The 24,660-nt window shown below is 34.3% G+C and overlaps 1 long non-coding RNA gene across 1 annotated transcript in view; it reads left to right on the forward strand.

Moving 5' to 3' along the window:
- Positions 1-24,660, forward strand: part of LOC150098249 (uncharacterized) — a 224,200-nt gene that overhangs the window by 117,231 nt on the left and 82,309 nt on the right. The window contains exon 2 of the long non-coding RNA XR_016549601.1: positions 3,852-3,952. This is a non-coding gene — a long non-coding RNA (uncharacterized LOC150098249). The remainder of the gene's footprint in view (positions 1-3,851; positions 3,953-24,660) is intronic.

A 24,660-nucleotide genomic window follows, 5' to 3' on the forward strand; every position in this document is an offset into this window, starting at 1 on the left:
TTCGTGGTGAGGGTGAAATAATTTTAATAAAAGTTTTTTAATATGTAAATTTATTTATTAATAAATTGGTTACTGATTAGGAAAAAATAATTTTTGTATTTTTATTTTGTATATGCAGCACCCCCACTGCTCTGCAGACATTGTCTTCCTCCTTTTCCTTCCTTCATTGACATTTAATTTTTGTGCACTTCTGAAATGTTGCTACCCTTTGTGTGTACTCATCATTTGACATACATGATCTGAATGATTTCTTAATGAAGTAGTAATCTCTTTTATAGTCAACAGTTTGCATATGTCATAGTTGCATCTATTTTCCTGCGAATGGGTGCTCTGTTTTTTTAATTCTTTCTCCCCTCCCCATCATCAAGCAATAATTATAACAGTAGTGCATGATCAAAGCTTGCTTCAGGTAATTTTTGAAATAGTTTCTCATGGAATTAAAATCCTTGTGACTGTGAAAAATCACAGAAAAATAGTCTGTTATAAAGCTGTAGAATGTAAGTTATATGTAAACAAGCATTATTTGTCATGTAGAAAATCATAAACATATACTTTTGAAACAGAGCACTAAGAGCTTAGAATAAATTTTACTCCAATGACTTGTATTTAATGCACCCCCCCTACCTCTGTAAACGTGGTTGGTCACTTTTATAACTTTCTTTTGGATATTAAAATTATCTTTCAGCATCTGTTGATGAATACTGTGTAGTAATTATGATTCTATAACATAGCTTTCTACTTCATTGAGCCATCATAGTTAGGTAATAGTTGAACATTTTGGTAAAACTAATTTTCTAGTCTTATTACTTGATTTAAACATGTAGAAAATTTTTGCAATTTTATTTATCTGGAAAAGAATGCTTCTTTATATATCGAAATATCTGCAAGTGAAAACAGAAAACAAGTCCCTCTAATATTTGGAAATGGTGTACCCGTTTTTTTTTTTTTTTTTTTTTTTTTTTTTTTTTTTTTTTTTTTGTGGAGGAGGTTGTTGATCCTTGTCCATTCATGTTGTTGACTTCTGGAACTGTTTTTACCATCCATCACCTCCCATTAATCTTTTCTCAGTATTTTGTTCATTAATGTGGCATATAACATTCAAACCTCTTTGAAACTAAGAGTGATATCTCAAGAAATTCCTTTGAAAATAAAAGTGGATGTAGAGAGGCTGCATTCAGGACAAACTATTTATGATCACTTTGTTGTTGTTGTGTATAAATATTATTATTGTAATTGTTATTACATGAAACCTACAAGGAGCTCAAGGGCTCATTGCAGAAGGCACTCCACTCCACAACTCACCATCTTCACTATTCAGTCTTCTATCTACACAAAGTGGCACTGTCCACAATTTACACTCAAAGTCATTTACTTCCCACAAATATTATGTTTTGTCTGTAAATTTGTGTGTGTGTGTGTGTGTGTGTGTGTGTGTGTGTGTGTGTGTGTGTGTGTGTGTGTGTGTGTGTGTGTGTGTGTGTGTGTTTTCTAATATGTAAGATGAAAAAAACCAAGTTTCCATGAGAGGAAAACCATTCTGCTTTCCATATGAGATTGGCTAAACTCACCTTTAGTTGAAAAACCCATGTAAAGATTCCTCTCATCATGATGAGAATCAGATCATATCTTTTCCCATTTTCATGAATGTGCTTTATAGTTTTCTCAGTTATTTTATTTATAAGTTGGTATTTTGAAGTTGTTATTTCAGTGAGAGTAATCATGAAGTGATTACCTGGGTAGTTTCCAGTAGTGTGAGGACCTCTGTGAAGAAAGGGTATATGTGGAACTACAATGCTGTTGATTATGAGAACCTCAGGAGGCAGCTTGAAAGTGTAGTATGGAATGAGGAGTTGGCTGGAAAGGGGATCAATGCTGCATGGGTGATATTCAAGAACTATTTAGTAGAAGCAATGTCTAAATGTATTCCAGTGGTCAGAAGGTTAAATAAGATAGATGTGAAATGAATGAATGAAGAGATTAAGCATGTGATACAGAGGAAAAAATGCATTATGGAGGCAACATAAGAGGGATGGTAATAAAAAATTCCACAAGGATTACAAAGAACAGGCAAGGAAGGTGACTTGGTTGGTAAGGGTAGAAAAAAGTGAAGTATGAGCAGTGAATTAGCTAATGAAGCCAAAAAAAAAAAAAAAAAAAACGAATGATTATGGATGGATGACATTGATTGGAGAAAATGGTATTAGAATAACTGTTGCAGAGAATATAGTTGAGATATTTAATGAGCAGTTCATAAAGGTCTTTCATTCTTGTGAATGTGACATGGAGAGTTTAAGAGTTAATGATGAGAAGGAGAGACTGTAAGCGAGCTAGTGGTATATGGAGAATTGAGCAAACTTGATGTTAATAAGGCTGTGGGACTTGATCATATATAACCACATATTTTTAAGGAATGTGCCAGGGAGTTGCCATCTGCCTTGACATATTTGTTTAATATGAGTCTTGCACTGGGTCAAGTTCCAAAGGAGTGGAAGGAAGGCATGATTGTGTTGCTTCATAAGGGAGGTGACAGAATTCAAGCATCAAATTATAGCCCTATCTGTGTGTCAGTTGTTGTAGTTAAAGTGTTGGGCTGATAACAGTGGTATTATCTTTGATGGACAGCATGGATTTGCTAAAAGGAGGTTATGTTTTAGTAATCTGCTAACTAATTACAATACGGTGATGGCTTCATTGGACAAAGGAGATGGATATACAGTAGTATACTTAGATTTTGCAAAGGCTTTTGATAGACTACCACATGATAAGTTGATAGTCAAACTAGAGCAGATGTGGTTGGATATTAGACTAGTGCATTGGATTGGAGATTGGTTATCTGATAGGTATCAGTAAGTTGTGTATGGGGAAACAATATCCTGGAAGAGGAAAGTCAGTGCTGTGCCTCAGTGGTCTGTGTTAAGACCATTGCTGTTTAACCTGTATGTTAATGATATTAGGGAAAAGATGTACAAGATTTGGATGGGGATATTCAGTTGTTTGCAGATGATGCAAAGTTTGGATGAACTATGTGGAGTAGAGTAGAGGTTTTATACTCTTACAAGAAGACTTGAATAGATTGAGTGAATGGGCATGGGAGTGGGGATGCCAGTTAAAATTTTCAAAATGTAAGGTTTAAAACTTTGGGAGACAAAGATTGGATGTAGAATTTACACTTGGTTGGGGATATATTGTTGGAGGTGGAGGAAATAAGAGATCTTGGGGTAATGGTGGATAAGGATCTAAAATTTAGCACATTGCCAAAATTGAGGAGAACACAACAGATTCTGGTAATGATGTGGAGGACATTTGTAGAAGTAAGGAGATTCTAGTTCCATTATAAGGGCCTTGATTAGACTGCATATAGACTAATGTGCACAGATTTGGTCATCTGGTTTTCAAAAGGATGAAGAGATGTTGGAAAGGGCCCTGAGGTGATTGACTAAGGTAGTTTCTCTGGAATGTTGAATATGAGGAAAATTTTGAGAAGATGCAATTTACAGAGTCTAGAGGATAGGAGGAAGGTGGAGGGTATTATGATAGAGATGTACAAGTTGGTAAGGGGTCGTTACAGGATCAGTGTTGAAGAGGTTTTTCACAAAATGGTGGGAGATCAGGGGAGAACAAGAGGCCATCCCTGAGAGTGTGGTGTCTTCAAAGAATTTGAATATATTTATGGCAATGTATGATGAGCTACGTGTATGACAAAAGGACCTCCTAGATGAGTCTTTGACTCCATGGGGATATTAGGATAATAATAATATTTTATTCATTTTAGGATGTAGCTCCTCTAAGACATATTCATCTACTCTCTGTAAAGCAGATATTTAGTAATGTAATATTTTGTATACTTCCAGGACAAGAAAACAGTTGGTGAATCAAAAGCCTGCAATTTGAATTGTAACTGCCCAATTCATCAGTTGCCACCAGAAATTACCTTTGAACATATCAATACCAGGTAAATTTTATTTTCATGGTTTTTATAAGGAAATTTTTTAAAATAATTCAGTGACTGTAGTTTAAATAAAAATTAAGTAGCTGCCTGATGATTTCCAAATAAAAACGTTAGAACTAAAGAGTTCTCCTTTTGGATGCAATTTTAATATCCGAAATTTAATAGTATTATTTTAAATTAAAATAATACTTTTTTTAGTATATAGAAATTTAGTTTTTTGAGTACTAAATTTTTATTTCTGTTAGAGGATTTATGATTTTTTATGATTGTGGCATATTTTATTATTGCATAAAAAATGTTCAAGCACATTTGCAAATAATATTTTAGAAGTCAGCAGCTATATTGTAAAAAAGTTATAAAAAAAGGAAATGGTCTGATGCTAAACAGGTAAAAATGTCTGTACATTCTATTCCAACTGTTATTCAGTGTTGATACCTCTGTTATCCAACTAGTTGCCACTAGCCACATGTGGAGAAAATGCCAAGTATTTCTGACAAATTGATACTTCTAGTGAAGTGTATATATAAATATTAAAATTTTGTGTAAAAAATTTTAAATTTGTTAATAGAATAATACAGTTTTATGATTTATATAAGTAAGTTTAATGTTGCTGGTGCGAGCTGTATTAATATATATATATATATATATAAAGCTGTATTATATATATATATATATATATATATATATATATATATATATATATATATATATTTTTTTTTTTTTTTTAAATGCCCACTGAGGCTGCTATGGCTCTGCTTTCTACATGCATGATATATACTATCTAATTTCATGCCTAATTTCATTCTTTTGATTTAAAAAAAAACCAGTGCTATTTATCACATAACAATAATTAATAACAATAAGTGTCATGGTAATTTCAGGGATGATTTTTTTTGTTAAAAAATGAGAGAAGGTAAAATATGTATATTTATTTTTATGCATGCAAATATAATTCTTATTGCAATTGCTATCTTTTTATTCATATTTATATAAAATTAACTTGTTTCAAAAAAGAAATAATTCAGTATTTGATTATGTGGGCATGTGGCAAATATATTTTACCATAAACAGCTGTGTAAATTAAATTATACTTGACAAGATATTATATTCTCATTTAATCCTTTATTCATGTTCAAGCAAATAAAATCACATGCAATATCTTCACAACTAGGCTACTTCACAACTTCTACTTGTATATGTAGAAGCTGTTGACTTCACATTAGTTACCCTGGTATACCATAGGAGTATACCTAGGTTTTGGCCTTTATTGCAGTATCATCAGTGGGTGAGCCAGACCCAAGAGATACCAAGGTTGAATTAATGAAGTAATCATGCATTTTCCATATCAATTAGTAAAAAAGGTGTATAACCTTATTATTAAAATATGATCAAAGATAGGTGTAGAAAGTTTTTTCATTGGTTGCAAAAGTAATTTATGCTTGACAAGAAAGTATATTCTTGTTCAATCCTTTATCAAGTGTTAACAAGCAAGGTTTGTGTGTGAATATCTTCATAATTAACCACTTCTCTATAGGGCTCTTGACCTCATATCAATTGCCTTACTATCCCCTAATGCAGAGCACACTTTCTTTTGGATATGTATGTTGCTGTGCATTATGGATCCATACATGTAGCCTAGTTATGAAGATATTTGCACACAAACTTTTTGCTTACACTTAGATAAAGGATTAGACAAGAATATAATTTCTTGTCAGGTGTAATTTACTTTGTAACCAAGTGAAAAAAAAAAGTTGAATGCATGGTTTATTATAAATCACATCATAAAGGAAAGTGACACTGAACCTGATATCAAAATTTGAGATATTAAATTCATATCCAGAGTAGATTTATTCAGGAATAATATTTATTCTTCAATAAATCTACTATAAGCCTTCAGGATTCTATAGTTAAACTTAATAACTCTGATAATAAATTTGATTTAAAAATCACCAACAAGAAATGTATAACCTATAGAATAAGTAGCATTTTCTGCTATTTAAGCATAATTTATAATAAAGTAGGCAAAATATGGGAATAGATAATAGAAAACTTTCAGCTATTTAAGCATAATTTATAATAAAGTAAGCAAAATATGGAACTAGATAATAGAAAAATGCAAAACTGATATGACAGGGAACTAGCTGAATAAATTTATTTGCAGTAAGAGAGAAATCATTCAAAACTAAACAAGTACTGTATGATGTTGTTTAAAATGATTTTAATTTATAGACCTATAAGTTGGATTAGAAATAAAACAGTTCATTTGATTGACTACAGACTAAAACTACATATATGAGAGTTCTGCAGAATATTAGGGGAAGGAACATATGGCATTAGTAATAGAATCATATTAAAAATGAAGGTATTGGAAATGACTTTGACATCATTAGCATTCAAGAATATGTGATACCTGTTTTGCTAACTTCTCTACTCCCATTCTGTTTAACTGACCATATCACCATAGATTATCTCTGTTAAACAGAATGGGAGTAGAGAAGTTAGCAAAACAAGTATACAATGTCATGATGAAGATCCAAACTGATGGGATAGTATTGCCAAAGAAGACTAAAATATAAGATATGACGGTATTGGAAAACTCACAAATACTCCCAGAATCTGGGGTTATTCATCCCATATTCTGAAGAAAATTGATGTAGAACCCATGATATTTCAGACAATAAATATAGTGTTAGGATTAGGGAGCATGAGATGATGGGAATTGTCAGCTATCTTCACTGGATGCGATTTATAATTAGTGATAATCTTGGGCCAACTATCTCTGATTGGCTACTGTAGATTAAACTACCGCTTCAGTTTCCATAAAGTTAGATAGTGCTAAAATGGACTCACCTAGTCCCTATAGGGGAATAAAAGCTATTAACAGAGCGACAAATAGCAGATTAATTTGGAAGAAAACATTGACAGGAAGCTTCTAATAATGAATTATTATTATTATCAAAATGAGTCTGCTGATTCCCTCCATGGAGTCAGCAGACTTATTTCGAGAGGTTCATTCAACTAATAATAACACGTTTTGACTGGTTTCTCTTTTATTCCATATCAATTTATTTATTTAATTCTCCACCGTACCTGTTTTGCTTAAACTATTGCCGATTTAATTTGCTACGTTATCTAAACATTATGCCTAAATAAGAAATATTTTACTTGTTCTGCATGTTCTCCATTCAGGATGCAATTGGTATTTTCCATGTTCTTGCCTTTTCATAGAGGTTGTCTTTTGCTGATTTTCATTCCAAATTGGTTACAGAAGTTATCCAATTCTGTTAAGGAATCTCGAGAAGTTGTATAGGATGTACATAAAAGCATATCGCCATTTGCATGAAGTAATGAACTAAGTTGAGCATCTCCTATTTTGATATCAGGTTTAGTGTCATTATTTTATGACATAAGGATCAATCAATCCATATAAATGAGAAATAAGGAAAGTGTCACCATGCCTGATGTCAAAGTAGAAGATACCGAATTTTAGCTCGTTACTTTATGAAGATAATGGCCTGCTTTTAAGTAAGAAAATGAAGGTAATGCATACTCGTGTCTCACCTAATTTTATCCCAGCCATATTCCTATACTTTCTTCTATTTTAACTGCTGGCGTGTAATGTCCCATTTACGAGGGTGGTGTGAAAGGTTTTTGGCCTCGACCATAGATGGCAACACTATCGTCAAATTTTTTTTTTCTAAGTTGGTACATCTGTCATAAGCATCTAGGTGAAATTGCAAGTCATTCTATGAAGCAGTTTGTTTTATACAGCTGTCTGAAGCAAAAGTGTTGTCTGTGTCAATTGAAATGGATAAAATTGTGTATCGTGTAGTTATAAAATTCTTCGTAGAAGAAGGTTTACGTGGGTGGTGTGAGAGGTTTTTGGCCTCGACCATAGACACAGATGGCAACACTATCGTCAAATTTTTTTTTCTAAGTTGGTACATCTGTCATAAGCATCCACGTGAAATTGCAAGTCATTCTCTGAAGCAGTTTGTTTTATACAGCTGTCTGAAGCAAAAGTGTTGTCTGTGTCAATTGAAATGGATAAAATTGAGTATCGTGCAGTTATAAAATTCTTTGTAGAAGAAGGTTTAACGCCAAAAGAAATTCATTCGAAGTTCATAAAAGTTTATGGACACTCTTCTCCTTCGTTTTCAACAATTAAGAAATGGGCTGCCGAGTTTAAACGTGGCCGACTAGCCTTGAAGATGAATCCAGGGGAAGGACATCCAAAAAGTGTAACATCAACACCAGAAATCATTGATCAAGTGCACGATATGGTATTTGATGACCAGCGAGTCAAAGTACGTGAAATTGCTTTGACTATAGGCATTTCAAAAGAACGTGTAGGATATATTTTGCATGAAGAATTGCAAATCAAAAGGTTTATGCAAGATGGGTGCCGCGCTTGCTCACACAGATCAAAAACGCACTCGCATGAAAATCTCTGAACAGGGCTTGGAGCGTTTTAACAAGAATAAAACTGATTTTGTGCGTCGATTTATTACTATGGATGAGAATTGATTAACCATTACACACCAGAATCCAAACAACAGTCAAAACAGTGCACAGAAGACGGTTGTTCAGCGCCAAAGAAGACAAAGTCGGTTCCATTAGCAGGAAAGTTCATGGCATCGGTGTTTTGGGATGTTAAAGGCATTTTGTTTATTAATTATCATGAAAAGGGTAAAACAATAACCGGGGAATATTATTCTGATCTTTTAACCAGACTAGACGAAAACATTCGTGAAAAAAGACCCGGTTTGCAGAAGAAAAAAGAATCATCTTTCATCAGGACAATGCACTTGCCCACAAAGGTGTTTTGGTAATGGGAAAATTCATCCACCCTATTCTCCAGATTTGGCTCCCTCTGACTTCTATCTCTTCCCCAAACTAAAACTCTTCCTCGCTGGGCAGCGTTTTTCTTCGAATTAAAAGGTGATTGCAGCTGTAGAGGGGTATTTTGCAGATCTTGCTGAAAACTACTATAGGGACATGGTAATGGCACTGGGGCATCGCTATAATAAATGTATCAGTCTTAAGGAAGATTATGTTGAAAAATAAAAATTATTTTGAAATTATAAATTCGTTTTTTCATTGTTAGGCCGAGAACCTTTCAGACCACCCTTGTATACTATATAATTGTAACTTTTCGATCATCTTTTTATGTTTTGTATATATTGAATCCAGCTGATCTTGAACCCAGCTTGCTTGTTTCCTAGTTTGTTCAGCCTCTTCTCAAGTATGCTGACATAAATCTCATGCATAAAGCTCTTTCATCCACACAAACTTATTAGTAAAGAAATAGTACCGAACTTCTCATTTACATTTCATCTGTTTGTAACATTACAAATACATGTTAAAAGAATATACTTATTAATCATTATGTATAAGTACATTTTATTACTAGAAAACATAAATTAGAAATTATATTTTATAAAATATAAAGTATGCAGCTTAAGGTTGGCAGTAGACTTCACCCAACCAGGAACTGCAGTATAGCATTTATTGAACTGTTAACTTATTTAATATATAAAATAGATAAAGAAAAAAAAAAGTCACTTCTTGTTGGAAACCAAAACCAATAGACTTGTAGAAATGTTTTTTTGGAAAAAAAAAAAAAAAAAAACTGGAAAAAGGACACAACTAATAATGTTGGCATTATCTGCCAGATTTCTGCTCAAGACATGGGCTCTTCAATACTAGCACTGTGTTCCAACATAAAAATGTGCATAAATTCATATGTAGATAACACATATGAGTCTGTTATCTTCAGATTTGTTCAGAACACAAGAGTGTACAAATGATAGGAAAGAAGACTTGACTGCCAGCTAATGTTGAATGCAATTGATTGACAAGAAAATGTACTATTATTTTGAAAATAATCAAAGTTGAAGAATTCTTAGTTGTTGACTTAAATATAGAAATATTTGGGGAAAAGTAAGGGTTTGAAACCAAAAACCAATCCTTACAGACTAGGAAAAAATAAGAACTCTGTGATGGACACATGAACATGATAAAGAAAAGAAATTGTAAAATAAGACTACTAAAATTCAGGGGATATTAAATCCCACATAGTTTTAAAACCGAATAAGAAACTCAAAGATAGGAATCAGAGAGTTTCTTGCCGAATATAGTAAACTATAAAGTATCGGCGAACACTAGCGTTAGCAAATGCAAGTGATCCTAGTACGTAGTACAATCTCGGGCAACTCGTTGCAAAGGTGAGTAAAGTTCAGATCGCTATTCTTAGGTATTATCCATAATGTAAAAACACATTTCCTAGGAAAAGTATGCTGTTATTACATTATGGAGGGAGGTCACCACCCAGACCGGTTTCAGCCTTTTTTGAGGCCTCATCAGTGAGTGGCTAGACCTAATACCGAAGTGTATAGCGAAAAGAACTTATATACTCTGCGAACGAGTTTTCCAAGTAGGTGCAACCATTAAGTTACTTAAGTATAAAGAGCTAATAAGCTTCATTTCGGCAATTTTAAAACCGAATAAGAAACTCAAAGATAGGAATCAGAGATAGTTGCCGAAATGAAGCTTATTAGCTCTTTATACTTAAGTAACTTAATGGTTGCACCTACTTGGAAAACTCGTTCGCAGAGTATATAAGTTCTTTTCGCTATACACTTCGGTATTAGGTCTAGCCACTCACTGATGAGGCCTCAAAAAAGGCTGAAACCGGTCTGGGTGGTGACCTCCCTCCATAATGTAATAACAGCATACTTTTCCTAGGAAATGTGTTTTTACATTATGGATAATACCTAAGAATAGCGATCTGAATTTTACTCACCTTTGCAACGAGTTGCCCGAGATTGTACTACGTACTAGGATCACTTGCATTTGCTAACGCTAGTGTTCGCCGATACTTTATAGTTTACTATATTCGGCAAGAAACTCTCTGATTCCTATCTTTGAGTTTCTTATTCGGTTTTAAAACTATGTGGGATTTAATATCCCCTGAATTTTAGTAATGTTTTCATTGCCGAAATGAAGCTTATTAGCTCTTTATACTTATGTAAAATAAGATTTTGGCTAGTAAATCACTATGTTCTTGTAGAGAATATAGGGAAAAATATAGGAAAGCTAAGCTATGTCTAAAAGTAACTAAACAATAAAGACATTTTAGAAATGGGGGAAAGAGTGCCATTAAAAGAATCAAAGATTATTAAGGTGATATAAAATGAAAGCTGAATATATTCTTGGATGACTTGAGTAATTAAGTTGAAAGGTTATTAAATGAGGCAGCAGTTGATAGAATTTTGATAGAAAATACATGGAAGGCATACAGTCTGGAATACATTGAATACATCAAGAAGAAAAGCTGCTGGAAACCTGAAATGTGAAAAGCAGCTAGAACAGATGATACTCATTTTGATTGCTGAAATACGGTGGTGGTGTAAATGTTTTACAGAAGCTCTACTAATTCTTCAGAATTTACGTCTAAAGGTTGATATCAGATTATTAGAGTAGTGTTCAAACTACAGTACCAATTTTGATATTTCCAGGAAAGATTTATTATGCAAGCATTATTTGAGAAAAAGTTAAGAAAATTGTTGATTATGAAACTTGTTTTTTAAAAATGAACTTAATTTAGGTCAAATAGGGTTTTTCTCATGACGAAGTTTTCACTTTATAAAAAATAGGTGACAATCTGTAGGAATATAATAAGGATCAATCCTTAATTTTTGTTGATCTCAAAATATTATATACTAAAATATTTTGTAGCTTTATAAATATCGATATTTATAAATGCAGTAAAATACAGCTATAAATATTTTATAGCTGTATTTTATTGCAACTTAAGTATTAAAGTATTATTATTATTATTACGAACAACTCCAAGGAGTCCTTAGACTTATCGAGGGAGGTCCTAAACATCATATCAAGAACAACTATTCGACATTCGCAGAGTATCTATCATACTTTGCTTTGAATTCATTTACAGTCATGGGACCCACATCAAACTCTAGCAACTTATTCCACTCATTCACCACTCTCCAAATAAAAAACTAGTTCTAAACCTAGAAGGGTTTAGAACTACACTCTTGCTCAGTTTCCATGGATGGCTTCTAGTTTTCCCATCACCAGACCTGTTCTGAAAATTTTTCTCTGAATTAATCTTATAAAAACCCTTCAGTAATTTGAATGTCTCAATCATATCACCCCTTTTCCAGCTATCAACCAATTTCTGTAACCCACAGATCTTCAACCTGTTATCGTAAGGTTCATTCCATAGACCAGCTGTCATCTTGATCACTTGCCTCTGGATCCTCTCTACCTCCTCCCCATCAAGAAGAAACCCAGGGGCCCAGATCTGGGCATAGTCAAGATGGGGGTCTTATCAAGGCTCGATAAAGAGGAATAATAACTTGCTTATCTCTGCTCGTCAAAGTATTCTTCAGTAACCAAATGATCTGATGAGCTGATTTAACCACTTTTGCTATGTGCCTCCTAAACTTCAACTCCCTATCCACCAATACACCCAAATCTCTGGCTTCATCAACATGCTGGAGTACGTTCCACCAATGTGATATACTGCTGCTAATTTTTTCACCCCAAAATGCATAACCTTACACTTTGCTACATTAAACTGACATCCATTCTCATTAGCCCAGACTGCCAATCTATCCTACAAAATTTTGACATCATGTGCATTCATTATTGCTCTACCCAACTTTGCATCAACAGCAAATAAATGAACAGTTCTTCTCAGATCCTTTCCTTTATCATTAATGAACAAATTAAATAGCAGTGGTCCAAGAACAGAACCCTGTGCACACCACTAGTAACAGACCTTCTTTTGGATTCCACTGCTGAATAAACTACTATCTATATCTCTCCATCTCACCAACCCTATATCCATCCCCATTTGCTGCAGTTTACTGATTAGAGTTCCATGTGGTATCCTGTCAAAGGTCTCAGCAAAGTCCAGCAGTATCACTGTAACTCCATTATCCTTATCCATTTCGGTCGTGGTGTCCTCCATACAGTATTCCATTTTCATCTATTCATTCCTATATTTTACTCTTGACTAATATCTCCAAAATCTTGAAAACGATTCCTGGTATGCTGATCGGTCGGTAATTTGCAACAGCAGTCTTGGAACCTGCTTTACGCAATGAAATTATTTTCCCCTCTTTCCACCCGCTCGGGACTAACCCAAAGCTGAGACTTAAATGAAACAATATGGTCAAGGGAACTGACAATTCTTTTGCCGCTTAATGTAAGATTCGAGCTGGTATACCATCCAATCCCACAGATGTATTTACATTAAGGTTCTGTAATATACTATTCACCTCCATTTCATTGACTTCAATTCCTGTATCAGTCATTCGTTCTCTCATTCCAGCAATATCACAGCCTGGATGATATACTCTTGCAAAGTATTCGCTTAGTACTTCTACTATTTCAGCTGATTCAGTTACCTCCCCACCATCGGCATTCCTTGGAATTATTTTGCCGTATACATTTGTTCTTTTACGTGCAGCATATCGAAAGAACTGTTTGGGATTCACTTTAGCTTGCATTGCTGATTTCCTTTCATAATATGCTTTTGCTTTTTATCACACTGGTTACCCTTCTGGCCTGGGCTTTGTACTGTATGTGTGCCTGCAGGTCACCTTTCTCCTTAAATTTCATCCACAATTGTTTCTTTCTTTCTTTCTTTTTTTTTTTTTGCAGCTTAAGCTTAATGGTGTTATTAATCCATTTAACTCCCACTTGATTTACTCTCTGGACTCCAGGTATGCATTCAGCCATTACCTCCCTCAAATGCTCCTTAACCACTTCCCATGCACTATCAACATCCAGCCCTTGCAGTTTAACATGCTGTGGCACTGATCCAAGCAATCTCCTAAGCTCGTCATACTACCAGCCCGGTAATTCCACATGTAACCTGTCTTAATTGAAAATTCCACACATTTAGCCACTTCCCACCAATTGGTGTCAACAGTGACGTAACGAGGATATGAAGCGCCTGTGGCAAGTGTCTAACTTGCGCCCCCTAACTCAAAAATAACAAAAATGTTATACGTTTTGCGCCTCAAACCTAGTTGCGCCCGTGGTGGGCGCCTCTTTCGCCACGCCCTCATTTTGGCACTGGGTGGCAATATGGTCATATTAAACATAGCATAGCTTATATTTCAATTTGCAATTAGATTCAAAGGATTCATGGTGAAGAATTTATGGAGACACAACACGTGTTAGAATAATTACTCTACTTACCATTAAGAAAGTAACATTCGACCTTTCGACCTATGTAAGAGATCATCATCAGGAAAACATACATAATACAGGATACAAGCTACATGACAGTATACTACACAAAAGTAAGGTCAATCTAAATCATTTACCCTAACTTGACATCTGTGGGGAAAAATAAATAAAAAAATAAAACAGAACTACATTAATCAATTTTTGAAGATCTCTCCTATTAAGATTTTCTTCTGTTTTGGGTTGTTCTGGTTGCTATATGGGTTGAAGATGGATCATCCAAATTCTTGGAATAAGCAGTCGTCATTCTGGTTCAGATTGGATGATGTATCAGCATTTCAATATTCAAAGAAGCCTGTGAAGAACAACTCCAAATAGATGAAAATCTTAATATGAGAGGAATTTAGAAATTGTTTAATGTAGTTCTTTTTTTCCCCCACCACACGTCAGGCCAGGATAAATTATTAACATTTTAGATTCATCTTACTTTTGTGTAGTTTATTGTCATATGTTTTCCTGATGATGACCTAAATACGGAGGTCGAAATGTCGAATATTACTTTCTTAAAGATACGTAAAGCGTAAAGTAATTATACTAACATGTATGTTGTGTCTCCATAAATTCTTCACTATGAATGCTGACCACCTTAAAAGAAAGAATTGATTCAAAGGATGTATAGGAAGATGGCTGGATGTTAAATTGGAGATTTATAACGGTTCACATCACTATAATGGTTTACATCATTAAGGAAATGGGTATTAAATCTCATATTCAAATAGAAGATATTAAACTTAGTTCTTTATGCATATGACATTTCTGAAATGAATATTTTGCAAGTGATAGTATGGCTTGCTTAAATAGAATGGGAGATGAAAGATTATCAAAGCAAGTGTTTGAAGGAAAAAATGGGTGGAAAAAAAAACAGAGGTTGAATGAACGAGATGTATGTATGTTGATGGATGTTTTAGAAAATTGTAATGTAAGTACTAATTAAAAATCTTTGAACTGGTAAATAATATTCCTATTTAGAAGAAAGTTGTTGAATCAGAAACTAGTCATGAAATATTAGAATATCACAATATCTGATACATTCCTGGAGAGAGTACACCAGATGATGGTGATAAATATATTTTACACATGATGTGGCTATTGTTTATTACTAGTTTACATAAATATTTACAAGAATACAAGGAGGTACAAAAGATGTACCCCACAGATTGTAAAAAATAATATCATACATTTTAAGTTATATATGTTTTTTTTTTTTTTTTTTTTTTTTTTTCTGAGAGGTTGCATAACCTATAGCAGAACAATGCACTATACAGAGAGAGTGGTTAGAAAGAAGGAACTTATATTTTTGTTTTTCTCTTAACATCTGTAGATTGGTCTTTGGGGAACACACTGTGTAGAAGGCTGTTTGCGAAACAGATATAGATGAAAGAAGTGGATGAGAAGTTGGTTGGGTAGATTTGACACTATCCCTAGTGAATCTATCATGAAGAAGGCTTGCTCATGATTTTACACATTTTAGAAGAATAATGGAAATCAGTTTAGTTCAGCCAAACAACGATGGAAATACCTGTTGAAAAGTTATAATGTAGAAACGTGAAGGTTCATGAAAAAGTATTTGGAGTGTGTTTGTGATGGAGGGATCATTCATTAATATGATTTTCCTCTTCTGGATGGAATCAAGATTTTTTTTTATCAAGCATTCACATTGTTGTCTTCAACCTAGAAATTTTTTTAAAAATCGACAGATATACTTCTTAACATGGTGATGCTGAATGGGAGAGGACTGACATCTGTGGATGTTGTTCAGTAAAATTTATATCAACGTCATAATTTTGTAGAATTGTCCTAAATGGCCATTATCAACTTGGCAAGTAGTTATTTAAAAAAAAAAAAATACCACACGAACTACATTAATTTTGTATAGGGGGTATGCATTGCTTATTTTTGTTGTAGCAACTGCATACGAATGCTGCATTCGCTTTATAACTGCTTGGTTCTAATAGCATTTGTACATTTAACACTATTCTTAAATCAGAGACTATACCGCATTCTTCATAAGTAAAGCAAATTTCAGTATGTGGTATTCAACCCTCTAGAGCAGTGGTTCTTAACCTTTTTACTCGCCCGCACCCCAGTGAACTTCAATTTGCATTCACACACCCTTTTGAAAAATGCGTTTTTTATTTGTTTTATTTGTTATATATATATATATATATACACACACGCATACATATATTTATCAACATGAAATCAAAATAACATAAAGTTTTAGTGACTCATTTGTTGTTGCTTTTTCATAATAATATTTTGAAAATGAGGTTTCGAAAGGGCTACGTGCATAATTATCACTTGCATTTAAGCGACTTCGGGTTTTTGTTTTAATATGCAAAAGTGATGAAAATCCCATTTCACGAAGGTAGTAGCAAATGGTAGAAGTGTCTGCAATGCTGCCTTCCCCAGTTGTGGAAATTGTTCTGAGTATACCAGAATTGTTCTAAATCCAATTTTTCAAATTCTATTTGAATGCGTGCACTTGCTCGCATTTCAATAAGATCGTCTTTTATTAAATTACCGTCGTTTATAGAATTAAGATAATAAAAGAAATGGATTCAGTATCCGCCTCTGCTCTTTGCCAGTATCTCCCGTGGAAAAATATCCATGAAAAGAATCAATCAATGGTTGCAAATGTATTACAATTTCAGGTAAAATTGTGATTTTTTCGTTTTCCAGAACAATTTCATCAAGCAAGGGAAAGTTTGCAAAATTACCATTTTCAACTCGACGTATCCAAATTTTTAGTTTTTCAATAAAAGCAAATAATTTTTCACTAGACTTTATTATGTTCTTACCATGCCCTTGCATTGATATATTTAATTCATTTAGGTGAGTGAAAATATCTGCTAAATAGGCCAATCGAATTACTGCATCTCTTCTTTCAAAGTCTTGAACTAAATTACAATTTTGGTTAGTTAGTAAGAAACTGAATAATCCCCTCACGCATTTCAAAAGCCCTGCTAAGCATACGTCGTTTGGAGAGCCATCTTATGTCAGTGTGATAAAGAAGCACACTATGGTTAGCACGGATTTCTTCGCGAAAAGCAATGAAAAATACGATGATTAAGCGCCCGTCCTCAAATATAATTTACTATGTTTACCGCTGTAGTTAATATTTTTTTTTAAGTTCTTTGGCAAAGTTTTTGATGCAAGTGCATGGCGGTGCAACATGCAATGTGTTATTGTAACTTGCGGTACTTCTTTTTTGATATGGGCAAAAAAAAAAAATCCGGAATTTTTGCCTAACATCAAAGGTGCACCATCAGTACATATTGAGCTAATCACATCCAGTGGTATTTGATGTTTCAAGAAAAAGTTTTTAATGTGATTAAAACATCAATTCCTTTTGCCGTCGGTTCCAGTTGATCACACAATAAAAATTCTTCAAAAATTTCCTTTTTCGTTTATGTATTGCACAAATACTAATAACTCACTGCAATTAACGTCGGTTGATTCGTCCAATTGAATACACACTTTCAGAGGACTGGTTTTAATATCTTATACTACATGCAGTAAAATATCCTGGCTGATGTCTTGAATGCGTGATCGAATCGCATCGTTTGATAATGGAATCTGCTGAATTTTCTTATGTGCTTCAGAACCTAATACAATTTTCACAATTTCCAATGCACATGGTTTCACCAGTTCTTCAGCTATTGTATGAGGTTTTTTTTCTTTACGCACATGCCACCTGATAAGAAGCTTCTAGCAAAGGCTTCTGAACTACCTCAGAGTCAAATTTTGTAATGGTACCGCTGCTATCGAATCATGCCTTGTTAGACTTCAAGATGTTAAGTGTATGTCTGTGCAGCTTTACCACCATGCTGATTGTTGAAATGTTCTAACAACTTTAAGATTGGAGTTTGAAAATATTTTTGCTTTTTTCCTCTCATGGAAAAAGCAAATGCGATTTAAATAATTAATAATAGTCATATATGATGGAATATTTTTCAACTCGCTCCCCAAGGAATGCTTTCTCGCACCCCCAGGAGTGCACGCACCCATGGTTAAGAAACTGTGCTCTAGAGCCTCCGTAACTCAGTCGGTATAGACGAACCCCTTTGGGCGGAAAGATTTGGGTTAGATTCCGTCTATGACGTGAGGAACCCCTTTCTGATCTCTTTCGAATAAAAGTGAGTTAGTCGGTCTCATACGGATGTAGAAGGATTTTCCACTGGGAAACTTGGGTTTTTCATTCCTCAGAACAGGCGAACCGGTTCCGTGAACACACACACAGATTTACAGTCATTGAAGATATATATATATATATATATATATACACACTTAATCTTTCATCAGGAGGTTTAATCCTCCAAAGGGATGGGAGAGAAAGGGGGGAACCTTATACGAATATTATTATTATTCAACCTTTTGCTTAGCCAAAAAAAAAAAAAAAACACGACTACTTTCTATTCGGAGAGGATGATGTTATAAATGAATAATTTAATACGTTCTTGATTCGTTGGTTGAACACCGGTACTCTATTAAAATGCACTGTGAATTAAGTTTCATCAGACCTTTTCACACAGTTTTCCTTTTTGTATATTCTGAAATTACATGCATATTATTTAAAAACATTTTCTAAAGAATGCGAAACATTGTTTCTTTATCTGTTACATAGTTCCCGTGTCTCGTAAAATTAATTTTCTTTACCAACCCGCCTGGATTTCATTGCACATCCACTTTCTCTTTGCTTTTATTAAAGAATAAAGTTATGAGCATATTTCGTAGGCAAATTTAATTTCTCGAAGTATTGGATTTCTCCGCATTAATTACTGAGATATTGGGCCATATTTTTTAAAAGCTCATAACACTTGAAATCCCCGGCGGGAGTTTGGAAAACCACGGCATTTGCTTATTATAATTTTCTGCACACTGTTGTGCTTAGTTAGTGCTGACGCTCTTCTGTTTCTGTTCAGTGGCTGATTTCTTAGCTCACACGGTACGTTAAGCTTTTATTAAAGAACATCTTACTTTATTACATTCGTTTCATTTGATGCTAGTCTTTTATCATCTTTCTTTTATCTCTTGGGCACCGACTTATATTAGGAAAGTAACAATGGTCCCGCTGCTGAAAATAAATACATTGATCTATTACAGACTAAACGTTCCGCTTTCGATAATAGTTGGAGTGGAACAAAATTGGGGAGTTTAGAAGCGAAGGGATTTGTAATCTGAAAGAGGAGGGGAAAATAAATAAAACAAACCTGCACAAGAAACCGGTTTTTTATATTTTTCTTTACTTCAGACACTAATGAGTAACGGTATTGAGATTACAGCTTGTGCATGTGACTTCAGTAGTTTATTCAAAATTTTTCTATCTCTAAGCTTGTCGCTTAATCCTCACGTGCATGTGTTGTAATGGCTAGAGTAGAAATGACTAGAATACAGTATGTAGCCGAAAGCTTGGCTAAAATTTAAGAAAACTACCAAACTCTTATATAAAAAGCCAAATTAAAAAAAAAAGTAAGAAATTATCGCTACGAAAAAAAAAATCATGCCAGCGAGGAAAAAAATATTACTGCTATAACTAATAAAAATGTAGGTTGCTCTATATTTTAATAATTTTAGAAATATTGAAATACTGTTCCTAAAAGGCTTCACTCTAGCATAGTTAAATTCTGGTATTAAGAATATCATTAATCCATTGTTATTATAGCTAGATAAAACCGTAACTCAAAAAAAAAAAAAAAAATCAGAATTTACCAGAGAGTTATGAGAATATGACCTTCGATATTGCTTGGCTTGCACTACTTAAAACATAACTAAAATTATGTTTTAAGTAGTGCAAGCCAATAATATATATAATATATATACATATTATGTTTTAAGTAGTGTTTTAAGATATATATAATAAAATTATAATTATATATATAATAATATTTTAAATAATAAAATATTATTATATATATATAATAATATATATAATATATATACATATTATGTTTTAAGTAGTGTTTTAAGATTTCACTAGCCTGACCAGTAGGGTCAGGCAGTAGGGTTTTTTCCGCCAGTTTATCTGGTGTTTTTCATCCCGCAAGCAGGCAAAACGGCCCCGTGAACACACAGGGATACAGCCAAGAATACTTTGAGGCATAGGAGTGACCATTCTATCCTCGTATTTCGGTTACGAAATTCAAGCATGCTTGGAAGGTTGTGGGCCTTAAAGGCCTGTTAAAGCCATTGGGATAGATAGATAGACTAGCCTGACCGCTGTTTTAAACTGTTCATTCGCATCAGATACTAAACAGAAGAGAGCAAAAGTCTTCTGTTCGGTACCAAGCAATCCCATGTCAGAAAGTTATATTTTGAACTCTTGATAGGGGCATAATATATATAAATTGACTTGCAAGATTGAAGTACTTTAAGCTGTATATTTTAATATTTTTACAAAGAGTTGGTCGGAGTTAGTATTTTAAGTAGTACAAGCCAAAGCAACTTCTGCCTTGGCTTGTATTACTTAAGAAATTGAGACATTGATTTTTTGTGCAATAAAATCATGTCTCAATATATTACTTAAAGACATTGATTTTATTGTACAGTTTCACCAATATTCAGTGTTTTTTAAGGCAGTGCATATTGGTGAAAATTTTGGAAGCCTACCTGGCACTTTGGAACTTAGGTATTTTTAATTTTTGTTTCCTGCTTTCTTCTGTTTTTTGTTTTTTAAATTTATTTTTTCATATTTTGATAATACCGTATTGTGCCCTTTTTTCTCATTCTTTTGTAGGCATGATTTATTTCTAAAATTTATCACATACATACACTTATAGATCTATTAAAGTATTTCTTTTTTTCCTATTGACATATACTTTAGTCCAAAGTTTATAGCTCGTAGAAGTTTCTATAACTGCTCTGTAAATTGTTAATCATTATGAGTTTTCTTTCCAGTATATATAACTGTCTTTCACTCAGAAGGAATATACTGTGTGTATATTCTGCGCGCGCGCGCACACACACACACACACACACACACACACACACACACACACACACACACACACACACACACACACACACACACACACACACACACACACATTGACAAAGTATTTGGACACTTAGTTGTGGTAAAAAAAAGCGTTTTAATTACATTGCTAGTGCCGATTGGTACCACCTTTGGCCAGAATAATAGCATCAACTCTTCGGGATATGCTTTCAGCCAATTTCTGATACTTCGTAACAGGAATAATTCTTCCATTCTTCGCGCAAAGTACCCCCCCCCCCCTCTCCCATTGCTGATGACGGTCGCTGTGCTCTGGGGCGAGTTCGGCGCTGTAATTCGTCCCAAATGTGTACAGTATGAAAATACTGTACATAATGTACAGTATGGCATGGAGCATTGTTCTGCTGAAACGTGCACGGGTCACTGCCGAAGTACTTCCACAGAGTCGGAAGCATGAAGTTGTCCAGGTAGCTATCAGACTTCATGGTTTTGGGCACATCCAACTGAAACATCCATACCATTACTGAGCTTCCACCAAACTTGACAATTGATGCATCCTTCCGGAACCTTTCCCCGGGTAATCTCCATATCCAAACACGACCACAGAGTGAAATATTTGGGAGCGTGATTCGTCGCTCTACAGAACCCTTTTCCAATCACCTGTTTTCCAGCACCGGTGTGAAAGACCACCCCAGTCCAAACGTAGTTTGGTGTTGAGTGTGTGTGGGAGGTGATATGTGGCTTGTTCTTAGCAGCTCTGTCGTGGTAACCTAAGGCATGCAACTCTCTGCGGACAGTTCTGGTGCTGACAGATATCCCTGCATTGACTGCCAGGTCCACCTCTGACGTGCAGGATGCTCAGAGACAGATCTCGTCGATCTCGGTCAGTGAGTGCCGATGGCCTCCCAGGACGATTTTCTGCTGTGGTAGCACCATCAACTCTCCATCTGCGTATGACATAAGCAACGATGGATTTCGGTATACTGAGACAGGTAGCAACATTACAGATAGAAAGACCACTGATATGGCACCCAACTACCATCCCACGTTGGAAATCTGTCAGTTCAGCTGAACCTGGCTTCTAGACATCGATCACAGTGCAAAACATGCAGCATATCCCAGCTTTTATCAGACAGTCCCTGAAAGGTAGGATCTGAAATTTGTATGGCACATAAGGTTTCCAAATACTTTTGTCAACGTAGTGTGTGTGTGTGTGTGTGTGTGTGTGTGTGTGTGTGTGTGTGTGTGTGTGTGTGTGTGTGTGTGTGTGCGTGCGCGCGTGCATGCATATATATATATATATATATATATATATATTTTTTTTTTTTTTTATTATTATTTTTTTTTTCGAATAATTTTATAAGTCTTTCCGTAACTAAAGTGCTTTGTGTATGTTGCACTCATATATTTAACCTTTTAAAGTATTAAATATTCTGTTCGCGGTTGATATTTGCCGTGGTATCGCTTCATGATTTGGAAAAGTGCGCGTAATCTTAATTCATGTGGAAGACAAGAAATGGTCACTGGGAATGTCTTTTAGATAGCTGCGTTATAGAGAATGATGACATGAGAATTTTGCCGTAAAAATGGGCGTCATTTGGGTAAGCGGGAGTGCTGAAGATGTTCTAGTGATAACTCCTGATGTCTTAGGGTACCCATCTATAGTGTATAGCTTTGGTTGTTTTTAGTTGTTTGGTCTCTATCACACTTCATCGACAATCGCCACGCGGAAGTTGGCGAAAAATATGAATGATGTATCTTTAGACTTACTTTAGAGAAATAGTGGGCTAGCAGCGTTATTTGCATTTCGAAATTTCGATCATCTATCTTTTTACCTCCAGGATTTTTTGTGAACTACGTTCTAAAAGTCGTTTACACTGTGAATGGTATACGTACCTTAGTGACGTGTACCATTAATATCATGCTGTTAATGGAGTCATATATCCAAGGATATTTACAGGTTATTATTATTTTTTCTCTTGAACACATCCTTCTACAAACTTTGCATTTCTTTGACAGTAATAGTAGTCGAAGGGATACTGTTTTTATTGTGAACTCGAGTCATTTATATTGTTTTTTGTTTGAGATATTTAATGTGCTTGCTTCAAAGTTATGTGCTTATTTTTTATAAGTTTATTTCTTTTATTAGCGGTAAGTGTTTATATTTTGACGTTCTCAATGGAGATGATTTTTTTAATCGAAATAACTGAAATTAGATTTGAAATACAATAATTCGCTGAAAAAAAATCGTTATTGAAGTATTCTCTTCTCTCATTTTGAATATAAACATAAAAGTCATCTGTCTGTCTTTCCATGTCTGTGTACTTTTTAAAACCAGAACGTAATTAGTCTCGCGCCAAGCATAACGTCTTCTCATTATAACAAAAGCTTGTTAAATTTTGAAAGTCGCTATCATATAGTTTGATATTAAACTTTATAAAGTACACCAAACATTCATCAGGTTTATCTGATTTTTAATGCTGTAAGCTGATAACTTGGCGAGTACGCATACCAGCAGTAAAAAACTTGCCACGCAGAAGTGCTGTAAAAACTCTGTCAGAAATATCTTAATTACTGCCTTAATTTAGGGACTCTGCAGGCAGTATTACTCCTCTCTAATTAGATATTGCGTTGGAAGATTTTACAACAGATCTTGGTTTAATGAATCGTATAAAACACTCTTATACGAAAAGACGAATTTATGTACTTTTATACCATCAAAATGGAAAGGGAAACTTTTTTTCTTTAATTATATGCCTAAGTAGCGGTCTTCTCCAGCATAGTTTATGGCAGTTTTTGTTTCACGTCCATTGCAGAACTTAGTGACTCGTTTGTAATAACTAACTTCTGAAGCTTATCGTCTGAAATGGAGCAGTAAATGTTTATTCCAACTCGAACTACTAATCTCGGTACAATCATCACTAGCGCTGTTGACTCTTTAATGCATTAATTCCCTTATTTCGCTTCATTTGTAGTCGTCTGACCACAGAAAATGTTCAAATATTTTAAAGCTTTAACGAAAGATGAAACAGCAACTCGTGATGAACAGTTAACGAACATCACTAGTTTGTCCTGTGACCCACGTTCCCTAACACAGCGTTTCTCAACCTTTCTAAGCCCAAGAACCAGTAAAATGCCTAAAACAATTCTACGAACCCACTAAGTTATGTAATTTTTTTTTAATGTATGTGGGAATTACCAACATTTTGGAAAAACTGTGCCTTTTATAACATAATAAACCTAAAAGCATGTTTTGAATACATATGGAAACATAATTAAGTTGGAAGTAAATGATTAAAAGTGCATCATCACTGAACAAAGTTTTAATTTTTATTAAACAAATAAAGGTATCAGTTTCCGATTTGCTGTGGGCAAATAAATGGGTATGTCAGTTTCGTCCCGCTGACAACCATTCATCTGCCCAGAGCAACTTTTATAATTTATATGTTATCCCCATACATCTGCCCATACT

This window comes from Typopeltis vanoorti, chromosome 16 (genome assembly GCF_054136105.1).
Source record: "Typopeltis vanoorti isolate ZY-2024b chromosome 16, IOZ_Tvanoo_1.0, whole genome shotgun sequence".
Classification (NCBI taxonomy): domain Eukaryota; kingdom Metazoa; phylum Arthropoda; class Arachnida; order Uropygi; family Thelyphonidae; genus Typopeltis; species Typopeltis vanoorti.